The sequence below is a fragment of the Musca autumnalis genome, unplaced genomic scaffold, assembly GCF_047663935.1.
Source record: "Musca autumnalis isolate F117 unplaced genomic scaffold, ASM4766393v1 scaffold_3, whole genome shotgun sequence".
Classification (NCBI taxonomy): domain Eukaryota; kingdom Metazoa; phylum Arthropoda; class Insecta; order Diptera; family Muscidae; genus Musca; species Musca autumnalis.
In genome coordinates, this window is record NW_027411866.1 from 64,237,011 (window position 1) to 64,251,917 (window position 14,907).

Genomic DNA, 14,907 nt, shown 5'->3' on the forward strand with positions numbered 1-14,907 from the left:
AAGCGTTCCACTGGCAAAAAGGGACGAAGTCCAGAAGTTGATAAGCGAAATGGAGGAGAGTGGTGTGCTCGAACCGTCGTCGAGTCCCTGGTGTTCCCCAGTAGTACTGGTCAAGAAGAAAGATGGAAGTACCAGATTTTGTGTGGATTACAGAAAACTAAATGATGTCACCAAGAAAGATAGCTACCCGCTCCCAAGAATCGACGACACTCTAGACACCTTAGCCGGGACGTCATGGTTCTCTACCCTCGATCTGCAGAGTGGTTATTGGCAGGTAGAGATAGCCGAAAAAGATAAGGAAAAGACAGCGTTTGGCGTTAACGGCGGTCTCTGGCAATTTAATGTCATGCCATTCGGGCTCTGCAACGCCCCGGCCACCTTTGAAAGGCTGATGGAGCGGGTGCTGAAAGGGTTGCAGTGGAAGTCGTGCATTATATACTTGGATGACATCATAGTCATGGGACAGACCTTCGACGAACACCTCACGAATTTAAGGAATGTACTCCAGCAGCTATCGTCTTCGGGCCTGAAACTGAACCCGAAGAAGTGTAGCCTCTTCCAGCGAGAGGTAAAGTTCCTGGGGCACCATGTGACGACGGAGGGCATATCGACGGATAGCGAGAAGATTAAAGCCGTCAGAGACTGGCCGCAGCCTCGAAACCTCCATGAGCTGCGAAGTTTTCTGGGTCTCTGCACCTATTACCGTCGGTTTGTCCCCAATTTTGCCAACATTGCCGCAAGCTTACACCGATTGACTCAAAAAGGGCAGAAATTTCTATGGAGCAACGACCAGGAAGAGGCATTCCAAAAACTCAAAGACATGCTCTGCAAAGCCCCTCTTTTGGCGTACCCTATACCCGGTGGTAAGTTTGTGTTGGACACTGACGCCAGTGCATACGGGATCGGTGGTGTCCTTTCCCAGGAAATAGACGGCCAAGAAAAAGTCATCGGCTACTACAGCCGAACATTGTCAAAGCCTGAGAGGAATTACTGTGTAACGAGGAGAGAGCTGCTGGCAGTTGTGGAGAGCATCAAACACTATCACAAATACCTGTATGGACAGCACTTCCTGCTAAGAACCGATCATTCCGCTCTGAGATGGCTGCTCCAGTTTAAGAACCCGGAAGGTCAATTGGCCCGTTGGATCGAGAGGCTTCAGAGTTATGACCTAAGTATCGAGCACAGAAAAGGTGGAAAGCACGGTAATGCTGATGCCCTGTCTCGTCGGCCATGCAAAATTGAATGCAGACATTGCTCGAAGGCTGAAGGCAAAGCAAGTATCATCGATGTCAGGCTACTGCAGGTTGAGTCCGGCGAGGATTGGTCGGCGGAACAAAGAAAAGATCGCACCCTAGGCAAAATAATTTCTGCCATGGAAATGGGCGAACGCCCTAGTCGCAAAGAAATAGCGCCCGAAAGCCCCCTTTTGAAATCTTATTGGGCCCAGTGGGAGAGCGACGATGGAAAAACTCACCGTAACTTGATTGTCGTACCAGACTCCAAAATAAAAGATGTCTTATCAGAGTTTCACGATGGTCCAAGTGGAGGACACCTTGGTGTAACAAAGACTGCTGAAAAGATAAAGCAGAGGTTCTACTGGGTCGGCTGTCAGAAATCCATTGCAGACTGGATTGCCAATTGTGAGAGGTGTATAAGAGCTAAAGGTCCAACCCGGAAGAGTCGAGGCCACATGCAACAGTATAATTCAGGTGCTCCATTTGAAAGAATCGCAATGGATGTGGCTGGACCGTTTCCAATAAGCGACTCTGGGAACCGGTAAGTCTTAGTGGTCATGGATTACTTCAGCAAATGGCCAGAGGTTTATGCCATTCCCAACCAGGAAGCCAAGACAATAGTGGATGTGTTCAGCAAGAATTGGATTTGTCGCTATGGTGTCCCATCCGAGGTTCATTCCGATCAAGGAAGAAATTTTGAGTCAGCGATCTTCAAAGAAATGTGTGACACCTACGGAATCACGAAAACGAGGACAACGCCCCTGCATCCACAATCAGATGGCATGGTGGAGAGATTTAATCGTACCCTGGAGGAGCATCTACGAAAGGTGGTAGATAGCGGCCAAAGAGACTGGGATGAGCATATTCCAAAATTCCTACTAGCCTATAGGTCGGCCATTCATGACTCCACATCTCGAACTCCAGCCAGAATTTTGTTCGGGAATGGATTAATGCTGCCTGGTGACTTGATCTTCGGTGCCACACCAAACCCCGAAACTGATAACGATGAAAACAGTCAAAACTCTTTCAGTGAAGTCCACGATGCAGTACGCCATCGGATAAAAATGGTCAGCAACCGCATGAAGGCGAGGTACGATCGAGCGGCAAATACTGATGGGTTCCAAGAAGGGCAACTGGTACTATTGTTTAACCCACAACGGAAAAAAGGACTATGCCCCAAATTACAAACGCACTGGGAAGGCCCCTACAAGGTAGTCACGAAAATAAATGACGTCGTGTATCGCATACAGAAGAGCGACAGCCCTAGATCAAAGATGAAGGTGGTACATCTAGAACGGTTGGCCCGCTATGGAACGAGAACTGTGCCAGGTCATGAGGAACAGGCTTAAGCGGGAGGCAGTGTTACCAATGCCCATACCACAGAGAGGGAACTGTGCCTATTCGGGACGAACAGGCTTAAGCGGGAGGCAATGTAACGAATGTAACTGATAGGTTTAAGTTAGTCTAGTTTAATTTCCGTTAATTTAAAAATTTGAATTGTAACGTAAAGTTTTATTACACAGTTACTTCATTTAAGCAACAACAACAACTACCATGTAGAAATCTCTTCATTATTCTAGTTATTTACCTCTTATTTATGTGCTTCTGTTTTGTTTTGCCACAATCATGTAATTATTGTTTAGTTTGTTACTTCGTTATTTCTTGCATCTGTTTGTTGTTGTAGTTACGTCATTACTGTGCTTGTCGTCCAATTGTATTCCCCCCCATGTATGTATGTGAGTATAGTTGTTTCCTTAGTGCGAATGTGCGTCTGTGTGTTCGTTGCACAGATTCGAGATATTGCCAGATTTTGTGAATACTTCTAGAACAGGGAGACTTTGGGGTATAAATACAGGGGAAATGCCAATGACGTTTTAGTTGTGAATTTTATACCGAAGTGTAAACATCGACTAGTAAAGAAGTAAAGTAAAGCTGTGTACTTAGCTATAACAGTCAGCTCCGAATAAGTGTAATAAAGTAAATAAAGCATTGTAGAAACGTAATCTAAAACGAATCCTGTTTTATTTGGTACAAATCGTATCGGGGAATAAAACAACGTCTACACGGAGATTAGTTAAATCTAATTCCGTAACAATATTATGGGTCATGAGTTATTTGCTCTCATATGGACATGTAATGGTTTTGACAAAGCTTACCGTTGTAATTCTTGAGACGTGGATGCTTCTGCGTCTAAAGTATAGTACACATTGACAAGCAAAACTGACAGTCATCGAGGTCTAGTTCGTGAATATCAAAGCCTAACTGAAAAATTTCTTTTGTAATATCTAAATAATACCGTATATATTGTATTTAAAAGGTTTTTCGCTAAATAAAAGTTGTTATTTGCAGGAAAAATGTCCTAAAAGTACGTTGGCTGTCATTTTTGATTGATAGTGTGTACTCCCCTTTACATTCAAACGGAATTCGATATCATCATCTACATTGCATGGCTTGTGTGTCAAAGTTCGCTTTACAAACGATGTAAGAAACGAGACTGTAGATATTATGGGTCATGAGTTATTTGCTCTCATATGGACATGTAATAGATTTGACAAAGCTTTCTTGTATTTTTTGAGACTTGGATGCTTCTGCATCTAACATTCAAAGTAAATTCGATATCATCATCTTAATTGCATTGAGTGCGTGTCAAAGTTTGCTTTACAAATGACGTACGAAACGAGACTATAGATACTATTGGTCATGAGTTATTTGCTATCATATGGACATGTAGTGGATTTGAGAAAGCTTACCGTTGTAATTCTTGAGACGTAGATGCTTCTGCGTCTAACTTTCAAACGGAATTCGATATCATCATCTACATTGCATGGATTGTGTGCCATAGTTTGCTTTACAAACGACGTAATAAATGAGACTGTAGATATTATTGGTCATGAGTTATTTGCTCTCTTATGGACATGTAATGGATTTGACAAAGGTTACTCTTGCATTCGTTGAGACTTGGATGCTTCTGCATCTAACTTTCAAGCTGAATTCGATATCATCATATAAATTGCATGGATTGTGTGTCAAAGTTTGCTTTACAAACGACGTAAGAAACGAGACTGTAGGTATTATGGGTCATGAGTTATTTGCTCTCATATGGACATGTAATAGATTTGACAAAGCTTTCTTGTATTTCTTGAGACTTTGATGCTTCTGCATCTAACTTTCAAAGTAAATACGATATCATCATCTTAATTGCATAGATTGCGTGTCAATGTTTGCTTTACAAATGACGTAAGAAACGAGACTATAGACACTATTGGTCATGAGTTATTTGCTTTCATATGGACATGTAGTGGATTTGACAAAGCTTACCCTTGTATTTCTTGAGACTTGGTTGCTTCTGCCAATAACTTTCAAACAGAATTCCATATCATTATCTAAATTGCATGGATTTTGTGTCAAAGTTTATTTATCAACACCGTAGGAAACGAGACTGTAGATATTACGGGTCATGAGTCATTTGCTCTCATATGGACTTGGCAAAGCTGACCTTTGTATTTCTTGAGTTTTGGATGCTCCTGCATCTAACTTTCAAATTAAATTCGACATCATCATATAAATTGCATTGATAGTGTGTCAAAGTTTGCTTTACAAACGACGTATTTGCTCTCATATGGACATGTAATGGATTTGACAAAGCGTAAACTTGTATTTCTTGACACTTGGATGCTTCTGCATCTAACATTCGAACTGAATTCGGTATCATCATATAAATTGCATGGATTGTGTGTCAAAGTTCTCTTAACAAACGACGCAAGAACCGAGAATGTAGATATTATGGGTCATAAGTTATTTGCTCTCGTATGGACATGCAAGGGATTTGACAAAGCTTACCCTTGTATTTCATGGGACTTGGATGCTTCCGCATCTAACTTTCAAACTGATTTCGATATCAACATCTAATTGCATGGATTGTGTTTCAAAGTTTTCTTAACAAACGACGTAAGAAACGAGACGGTAGATATTATGGATCATGAGTTATTTGCTCTCATATGGACATCTAAGGGATTTGATAAAGCTTACCCTTGTATTTCTTGAGACGTGGATGCTTCTGCATCTAACCTTCAAACTGAATTCGATATCATATTATGAATTTCATGGATTGTGTGTCAAAGTTGTTTTTAACAAACGATGCAAGAACCGAGATGGCAGATTTTTTTTTTTTTTTTTGGTATTATTGGTCATGAGTTATTTGCTCTCATATGGACATGTAATGGATTTGATAAAGCTTACCCTTCTATTTCTTGAGACGTGGATGCTTCTGCATCTTACCTTCAAACTGAATTCGATATCATCTTATAAATTGCAAGGATTGTGTGTCAAAGTTTTCTTAACAAACGACGTAAGAAACGAGTCTGTAGATATTATGCGTCATGAGTTTTTTGCACTCATATGGACATGTGATGGATTGGACGAAGCTTAAACTTGTATTTCTTAACACTAGGATGCTTCTACATCTAGCTTTCATGGATTGTGTGTCAAAGTTTTTTAACAAACGACGTAGGAAACCAGACTGTAGATATTATGGGTCATGAGTCATTTGCTCTCATATGAACATGTAATGTATTTGACAAAGCTTACCCTTGTATTTCTTGAAACTTGGATGCTTATAAGTCTAATTTTCAAACTGAATTCGATATCATCATCTATATTGCACGGATAGTGTGTCAAAGTTTGCTGTACAAACGATGTAATAAATGAGACTGTAGATATTATGAGTCATGAGTTATTTGCTCTCATATGGAAATGTAATGGATTTGCCAAAGCGTAAACTTGTATTTCTTGACACTTGGATGCTTCTGCATCTAACATTCAAACTGAATTCGATATCATCATATAAATTGCATGGATTGTGTGTCAAAGTTCTCTTAACAAACGACGCAAGAGCCGAGAATGTAGATATTATGGGTCATAAGTTATTTGCTCTCGTATGGACATGCAATGGATTTGACAAAGCTTACCCTTGTATTTCATGGGACTTGGATGCTTCTACATCTAACTTTCAAACTGATTTCGATATCAACATATAATTGCATGGATTGTGTGTCAAAGTTTTCTTAACAAACGACGTAAGAAACGAGACTGTAGATATTATGGGTCATAAGTTTTTTGCTCTCATATGGACATCTAAGGGATTTGATAAAGCTTACCCTTGTATATCTTGAGACGTGGATGCTTCTGCATCTAACCTTCAAACTGAATTCGATATCATCTTATGAATTGCATGGATTGCGTGTGAAAGTTATTTTTAACAAACGACACAAGAACCGAGATTGCAGATATTATTGGTCATGAGTTATTTGCTCTCATATGGACATGTAATGGATTTGATAAAGCTTACCCTTCTATTTCTTGAGATGTGTATGCTTCTGCATCTAACCTTCTTGAGTTTTGGATGCTTCTGCATCTAACTTTCAAATTGAATTCGACATCATCATAAAAATTGCATGGATAGTGTGTCATAGTTTGCTTTGCAAACTACGTAATAAATGAGACTGTAGATATTATGGGTCATGAGTTATTTGCTCTCATATGGACATGTAATGTATTTGACAAAGCTTACTCTTGCATTCCTTGAGACTTGGATGCTTCTGCATCTAACTTTCAAGCTGAATTCGATATCATCATATAAATTGCATGGATAGTGTGTCATAGTTTGCTTTGCAAACTACGTAATAAATGAGACTGTAGATATTATGGGTCATGAGTTATTTGCTCTCATATGGACATGTAATGTATTTGACAAAGCTTACTCTTGCATTCCTTGAGACTTGGATGCTTCTGCATCTAACTTTCAAGCTGAATTCGATATCATCATATAAATTGCATGGACTGTGTGTCAAGGTTCTCTTAACAAACGACGCAAGAACCGAGACTGTAGATATTGTGGGTCGTGTGTTATTTGCTCTCATATGAACATGTAGTGAATTTGACGAAGCTTATCTTTGTATTTCTTGAGACTTGGATGCTTCTGCATCCAACTTTCAAACTGAATTCGATATCATCATATAAATTGCATGGATTGTGTGTCAAAGTTTCCTTTACAAACGACGAAAAAGAGAATGTAGATATTATGGGTCATAAGTTATTTGCTCTCGTATGGACATGCAATGGATTTGTGTCAAAGTTTCATGGATTGTGTGTCAAAGTTTTTTAACAAACGACGTAAGAAACAAGACTGTAGATATTATCGATCATGAGTCATTTGCTCTCATATGAACATGTAATGGATTTGACAAAGCTTACCCTTGTATTTCTTGAGACTTGGATGCTTATAGGTCTAACTTTCAAAATGAATTCGATAGCATCATCTAAATTGCATGGATAGCGTATCAAAGTTTTCTTAACAAACGACGTAAGAAATGGGACTGTAGATTGTATGGGTCATGAGTCATTTGCTCTCATATGGACATGTAATAGACTTGACAAAGCTGACCTTTGTAATTCTTGAGACGTGGATGCTTCTGCGTCTAACATTCAAACGGAATTCGATATCATCATCTACATTGCAGGGATTGTGTGTCAAAGTTTGCTTTACAAACGACGTAAGAAACGAGACTGTAGATATTATGGGTCATGAGTTATTTGCTCTCATATGGACATGTAATAGATTTGACAAAGCTTTCTTGTATTTCTTGAGTCTTGGATGCTTCTGCATCTTACCTTCAAACTGAATTCGATATCATCTTATAAATTGCAAGGATTGTGTGTCAAAGTTTATTTAACAAACGCCGTAAGAAACGAGACTGTAGATATTATGGGTCATGAGTCATTTGCACTCATATGGACATGTGATGGATTTGACAAAGCTTAACCTTGTATTTCTTAACACTAGGATGCATCTGCATCTAGCTTTCATGGATTGTGCGTCAAAGTTTTTTAACAAACGACGTAGGAAACCAGACTGTAGATATTATGGGTCATGAGTCATTTGCTCTCATATGAACATGTAATGTATTTGACAAAGCTTACCCTTGTATTTCTTAAGACTTGGATGCTTATAAGTCTAATTTTCAAACTGAATTCGATATCATCATCTATATTGCACGGATAGTGTGTCAAAGTTTGCTGTACAAACGATGTAATAAATGAGACTGTAGATATTATGGGTCATGAGATATTTGCTCTCATATGGAAATGTAATGGATTTGCCAAAGCGTAAACTTGTAATGCTTCTGCATCTAAAATTCAAACTGAATTCGATATCATCATATAAATTGCATGGATTGTATGTCAAAGTTTCTTAACAAACGACGCAAGAGCCGAGAATGTAGATATTATGGGTCATAAGTTATTTGCTCTCGTATGGACATGCAATGGATTTGACAAAGCTTACCTTGTATTTCATGGGACTTGGATGCTTCTGCATCTAACTTTCAAACTGATTTCGATATCAACATCTAATTGCATGGATTGTGTGTCAAATTTTTCTTAACAAACGACGTAAGAAACGAAACTGTAGATATTATGGGTCATGAGTTTTTTGCTCTCATATGGACATCTAAGGGATTTGATAAAGCTTACCCTTGTATATCTTGAGACGTGGATGCTTCTGCATCTAACCTTCAAACTGAATTCGATACCATCTTATGAATTGCATGGATTGTGTGTCAAAGTTATTTTTAACAAACGACGCAAGAACCAAGATTGCAGATATTATTGGTCATGAGTTTTTTGGTCTCATATGGACATGTAATGGATTTGATAAAGCTTACCCTTCTATTTCTTGAGATGTGGATGCTTCTGCATCTAACCTTCTTGAGTTTTGGATGCTTCTGCATCTAACTTTCAAATTGAATTCGACATCATCATAAAAATTGCATGAATAGTGTGTCATAGTTTGCTTTGCAAACTACGTAATAAATGAGACTGTAGATATTATGGGTCATGAGTTATTTGCTCTCTTATGGACATGTAATGGATTTGACAAAGCTTGCTCTTGCATTCCTTGAGACTTGGATGCTTCTGCATCTAACTTTCAAGCTGAATTCGATATCATCATATAAATTGCATGGATTGTGTGTCAAAGTTTGCTTTGCAAGCTACGTAATAAATGAGACTGTAGATATTATGGGTCATGAGTCATTTGCTCTCATATGGACATGCTCTCATATGGACATGTAGTGAATTTGACGAAGCTTATCTTTGTATTTCTTGAGACTTGGATGCTCCTGCATCTAACTTTCAAACTGAATTCGATATCATCATATAAATTACATTGATAGTGTGTCAAAGTTTGCTTTAAAAACGACGTAAGAAACGAGACTAAGGATATTATGGGTCATAAGTTATTTGCTCTCATATGGACATGTAATAGATTTGACAAAGCTTTCTTGTATTTCTTGAGACTTGGATGCTTCTGTATCTAACTTTCAAAGTAAATTCGATATCATCATCTTAATTGCGTAGATTGCGTGTCAAAGTTTGCTTTACAAATGACGTAAGAAACGAGACTATAGACACTATTGGTCATGAATTATTTGCTTTCATATGGACATGTAGTGGATTTGACAAAGCTTACCCTTGTATTTCTTAAGACTTGGTTGCTTCTGCCAATAACTTTCAAACAGAATTCCATATCATTATCTAAATTGCATCTACATTGCATGGACTGTGTGTCAAAGTTTGCTTTACAAACGATGTAAGAAACGAGACTGTAGATATTATGGGTCATGAGTTATTTGCTCTCATATGGACATGTAATAGATTTGACAAAGCTTTCTTGTATTTCTTGAGACTTGGATGCTTCTGCATCTAACTTTCAAAGTAAATTCGATATCATCATCTTAATTGCGTAGAGTGCGTGTCAAAGTTTTCTTTACAAATGACGTACGAAACGAGACTATAGATACTATTGGTCATGAGCAATGAACGGAAACAAACAAAACGATTCCCGTACCAATCACACAAAGCCACAAACTTTTCAGCTTCTCTGAATCGTTTCATTCTCACAACCAAAACAAAAACACAAACTTTTCAATCTAAAAAGATGGAAACAGTACGATTGCTGAAATGTAACTTCGGCTATGCTTTGCCGAGTTGTTTCATTCACCACCGAAACAAGAAGTATTTTTGGGAAACGTTTCCCGTGCGTATTGTCAGTGACACACTCAGACACACACGCACACATATGATTGCTTAACAACCCTATAAGTTAGCATCAGCATACCACAGTGAATTTTATCAACCACCAATCAGCATACCACAGTGAATTTTATCAACCACCAAACGTTTTTGATTTATTCACATGTGTTTAGTACTATTCCGTTTTCTATCTGCTCTTGTGGAATTGAGTACTTTTCGCTTTTCGTTTTGTTTGCACTCACGAATGTAAACAAAACTAAACAGCGAGCTCGGCCAAAGTGGGTTATGTTTCGTTTTGCATTGTTCCTATGGAAAATACGAAACGAAACGATTGGAAATGTTATTTTAAGTATTTTTACGTACTCTGGTCATGAGTTATTTGCTTTCATATGGACATGTAATGGATTTGACAAAGCTTACCGTTGTAATTCTTGAAACGTGGATGCTTCTGCGTCTAACTTTCAAACGGAATTCGATATCATCATCTATATTGCATGGATTGTGTGCCATAGTTTGCTTTACAAACGACGTAATAAATGAGACTGTAAATATTATGGGTCATGAGTTATTTGCTCTCATATGGACATGTAATGGATTTGACAAAGTTTACTCTTGCATTTCTTGAGACTTGGATGCTTCTGCATCTAACTTTCAAATTGAATTCGACATCATCATATAAATTGCATGGATAGTGTGCCATAGTTTGCTTTACAAACGACGTAATAAATGAGACTGTATATATTATGGTTCATGAGTTATTTGCTTTCATATGGACATGTAATGGTTTTGATAAAGCTTACCGTTGTAATTCTTGAGACGTGGATGCTTCTGCGTCTAAAGTATAGTCCACATTGACAAGCAAAACTGACAGTCATCGAGGTCTATTTCGTGAATATCAAAGCCTAACTGAAAAATGTCTTTTGTAATATCTAAATAATACCGTATATATTGTATTTAAAAGGTTTTTCGCTAAATAAAAGTTGTTATTTGCAGGAAAAATTTCCTAAAAGTACGTTGGCTGTCATTTTTGATTGATAGTGTGTACTCCCCTCTACATTCAAACGGAATTCGATATCATTTGTGTCAAAGTTTATTTAACAAACGCCGTAAGAAACGAGACTGTAGATATTATGGGTCATGAGTCATTTGCACTCATATGGACATGTGATGGATTTGACAAAGCTTAACCTTGTATTTCTTAACACTAGGATGCATCTGCATCTAGCTTTCATGGATTGTGTGTCAAAGTTTTTTAACAAGCGATGTAGGAAACCAGACTGTAGATATTATGGGTCATGAGTCATTTGCTCTCATATGAACATGTAATGTATTTGACAAAGCTTACCCTTGTATTTCTTGAGACTTGGATGCTTATAAGTCTAATTTTCAAACTGAATTCGATATCATCATCTATATTGCACGGATAGTGTGTCAAAGTTTGCTGTACAAACGATGTAATAAATGAGACTGTAGATATTATGTGTCATGAGATATTTGCTCTCATATGGAAATGTAATGGATTTGCCAAAGCGTAAACTTGTATTTCTTGACACTTAAATGCTTCTGCATCTAAAATTCAAACTGAATTCGATATCATCATATAAATTGCATGGATTGTATGTCAAAGTTTCTTAACAAACGACGCAAGAGCCGAGAATGTAGATATTATGGGTCATAAGTTATTTGCTCTCGTATGGACATGCAATGGATTTGACAAAGCTTACCTTGTATTTCATGGGACTTGGATGCTTCTGCATCTAACTTTCAAACTGATTTCGATATCAACATCTAATTGCATGGATTGTGTGTCAAATTTTTCTTAACAAACGGCGTAAGAAACGAAACTGTAGATATTATGGGTCATGAGTTTTTTGCTCTCATATGGACATCTAAGGGATTTGATAAAGCTTACCCTTGTATATCTTGAGACGTGGATGCTTCTGCATCTAACCTTCAAACTGAATTCGATATCATCTTATGAATTGCATGTATTTTGTGTTAAAGTTATTTTTAACAAACGACGCAAGAACCGAGATTGCAGATATTATTGGTCATGAGTTTTTTGGTCTCATATGGACATGTAATGGATTTGATAAAGCTTACCCTTCTATTTCTTGAGATGTGGATGCTTCTGCATCTAACCTTCTTGAGTTTTGGATGCTTCTGCATCTAACTTTCAAATTGAATTCGACATCATCATAAAAATTGCATGAATAGTGTGTCATAGTTTGCTTTGCAAACGACGTAATAAATGAGACTGTAGATATTATTGGTCATGAGTTATTTGCTCTCTTATGGACATGTAATGGATTTGACAAAGCTTGCTCTTGCATTCCTTGAGACTTGGATGCTTCTGCATCTAACTTTCAAGCTGAATTCGATATCATCATATAAATTGCATGGATTGTGTTTCAAAGTTTGCTTTCAAAACGACGTAAGAAACGAGACTAAGGATATTATGGGTCATAAGTTATTTGCTCTCATATGGACATGTAATAGATTTGACAAAGCTTTCTTGTATTTCTTGAGACTTGGATGCTTCTGCATCTAACTTTCAAATTGAATTCGACATCATCATAAAAATTGCATGAATAGTGTGTCATAGTTTGCTTTGCAAACGACGTAATAAATGAGACTGTAGATATTATTGGTCATGAGTTATTTGCCCTCTTATGGACATGTAATGGACTTGACAAAGCTGACCTTTGTATTTCTTGAGTTTTGGATGCTCCTGCATCTAATTTTCAAATTGAATTCGACATCATCATATAAATTACATTGATAGTGTGTCAAAGTTTGCTTTAAAAACGACGTAAGAAACGAGACTAAGGATATTATGGGTCATAAGTTATTTGCTCTCATATGGACATGTAATAGATTTGACAAAGCTTTCTTGTATTTCTTGAGACTTGGATGCTTCTGTATCTAACTTTCAAAGTAAATTCGATATCATCATCTTAATTGCGTAGATTGCGTGTCAAAGTTTGCTTTACAAATGACGTAAGAAACGAGACTATAGACACTATTGGTCATGAATTATTTGCTTTCATATGGACATGTAGTGGATTTGACAAAGCTTACCCTTGTATTTCTTGAGACTTGGTTGCTTCTGCCAATAACTTTCAAACAGAATTCCATATCATTATCTAAATTGCATCTACATTGCATGGACTGTGTGTCAAAGTTTGCTTTACAAACGATGTAAGAAACGAGACTGTAGATATTATGGGTCATGAGTTATTTGCTCTCATATGGACATGTAATAGATTTGACAAAGCTTTCTTGTATTTCTTGAGACTTGGATGCTTCTGCATCTAACTTTCAAAGTAAATTCGATATCATCATCTTAATTGCGTAGAGTGCGTGTCAAAGTTTTCTTTACAAATGACGTACGAAACGAGACTATAGATACTATTGGTCATGAGCAATGAACGGAAACAAACAAAACGATTCCCGTACCAATCACACAAAGCCACAAACATTTCAGCTTCTCTGAATCGTTTCATTCTCACAACCAAAACAAAAACACAAACTTTTAAATCTAAAAAGATGGAAACAGTACGATTGCTGAAATGTAACTTCGGCTATGCTTTGCCGAGTTGTTTCATTCACCACCGAAACAAGAAGTATTTTTGGGGAACGTTTCCCGTGCACACACACACATGTGATTGCTTAACAACCCTATAAGTTAGCATCAGCATACCACAGTGAATTTTATCAACCACCAATCAGCATACCACAGTGAATTTTATCAACCACCAAACGTTTTTGATTTATTCACATGTGTTTAGTACTATTCCGTTTTCTATCTGCTCTTGTGGAATTGAGTACTTTTCGCTTTTCGTTTTGTTTGCACTCACGAATGTAAACAAAACTAAACAGCGAGCTCGGCCAACGTGGGTTATGTTTCGTTTTGCATTGTTCCTATGGAAAATACGAAACGAAACGATTGGAAATGTTATTTTAAGTATTTTTACGTACTCTGGTCATGAGTTATTTGCTTTCATATGGACATGTAATGGATTTGACAAAGCTTACCGTTGTAATTCTTGAAACGTGGATGCTTCTGCGTCTAACTTTCAAACGGAATTCGATATCATCATCTATATTGCATGGATTGTGTGCCATAGTTTGCTTTACAAACGACGTAATAAATGAGACTGTAAATATTATGGGTCATGAGTTATTTGCTCTCATATGGACATGTAATGGATTTGACAAAGTTTACTCTTGCATTTCTTGAGACTTGGATGCTTCTGCATCTAACTTTCAAATTGAATTCGACATCATCATATAAATTGCATGGATAGTGTGCCATAGTTTGCTTTACAAACGACGTAATAAATGAGACTGTATATATTATGGTTCATGAGTTATTTGCTTTCATATGGACATGTAATGGTTTTGATAAAGCTTACCGTTGTAATTCTTGAGACGTGGATGCTTCTGCGTCTAAAGTATAGTACACATTGACGAGCAAAACTGACAGTCATCGAGGTCTATTTCGTGAATATCAAAGCCTAACTGAAAAATGTCTTTTGTAATATCTAAATAATACCGTATATATTGTATTTAAAAGGTT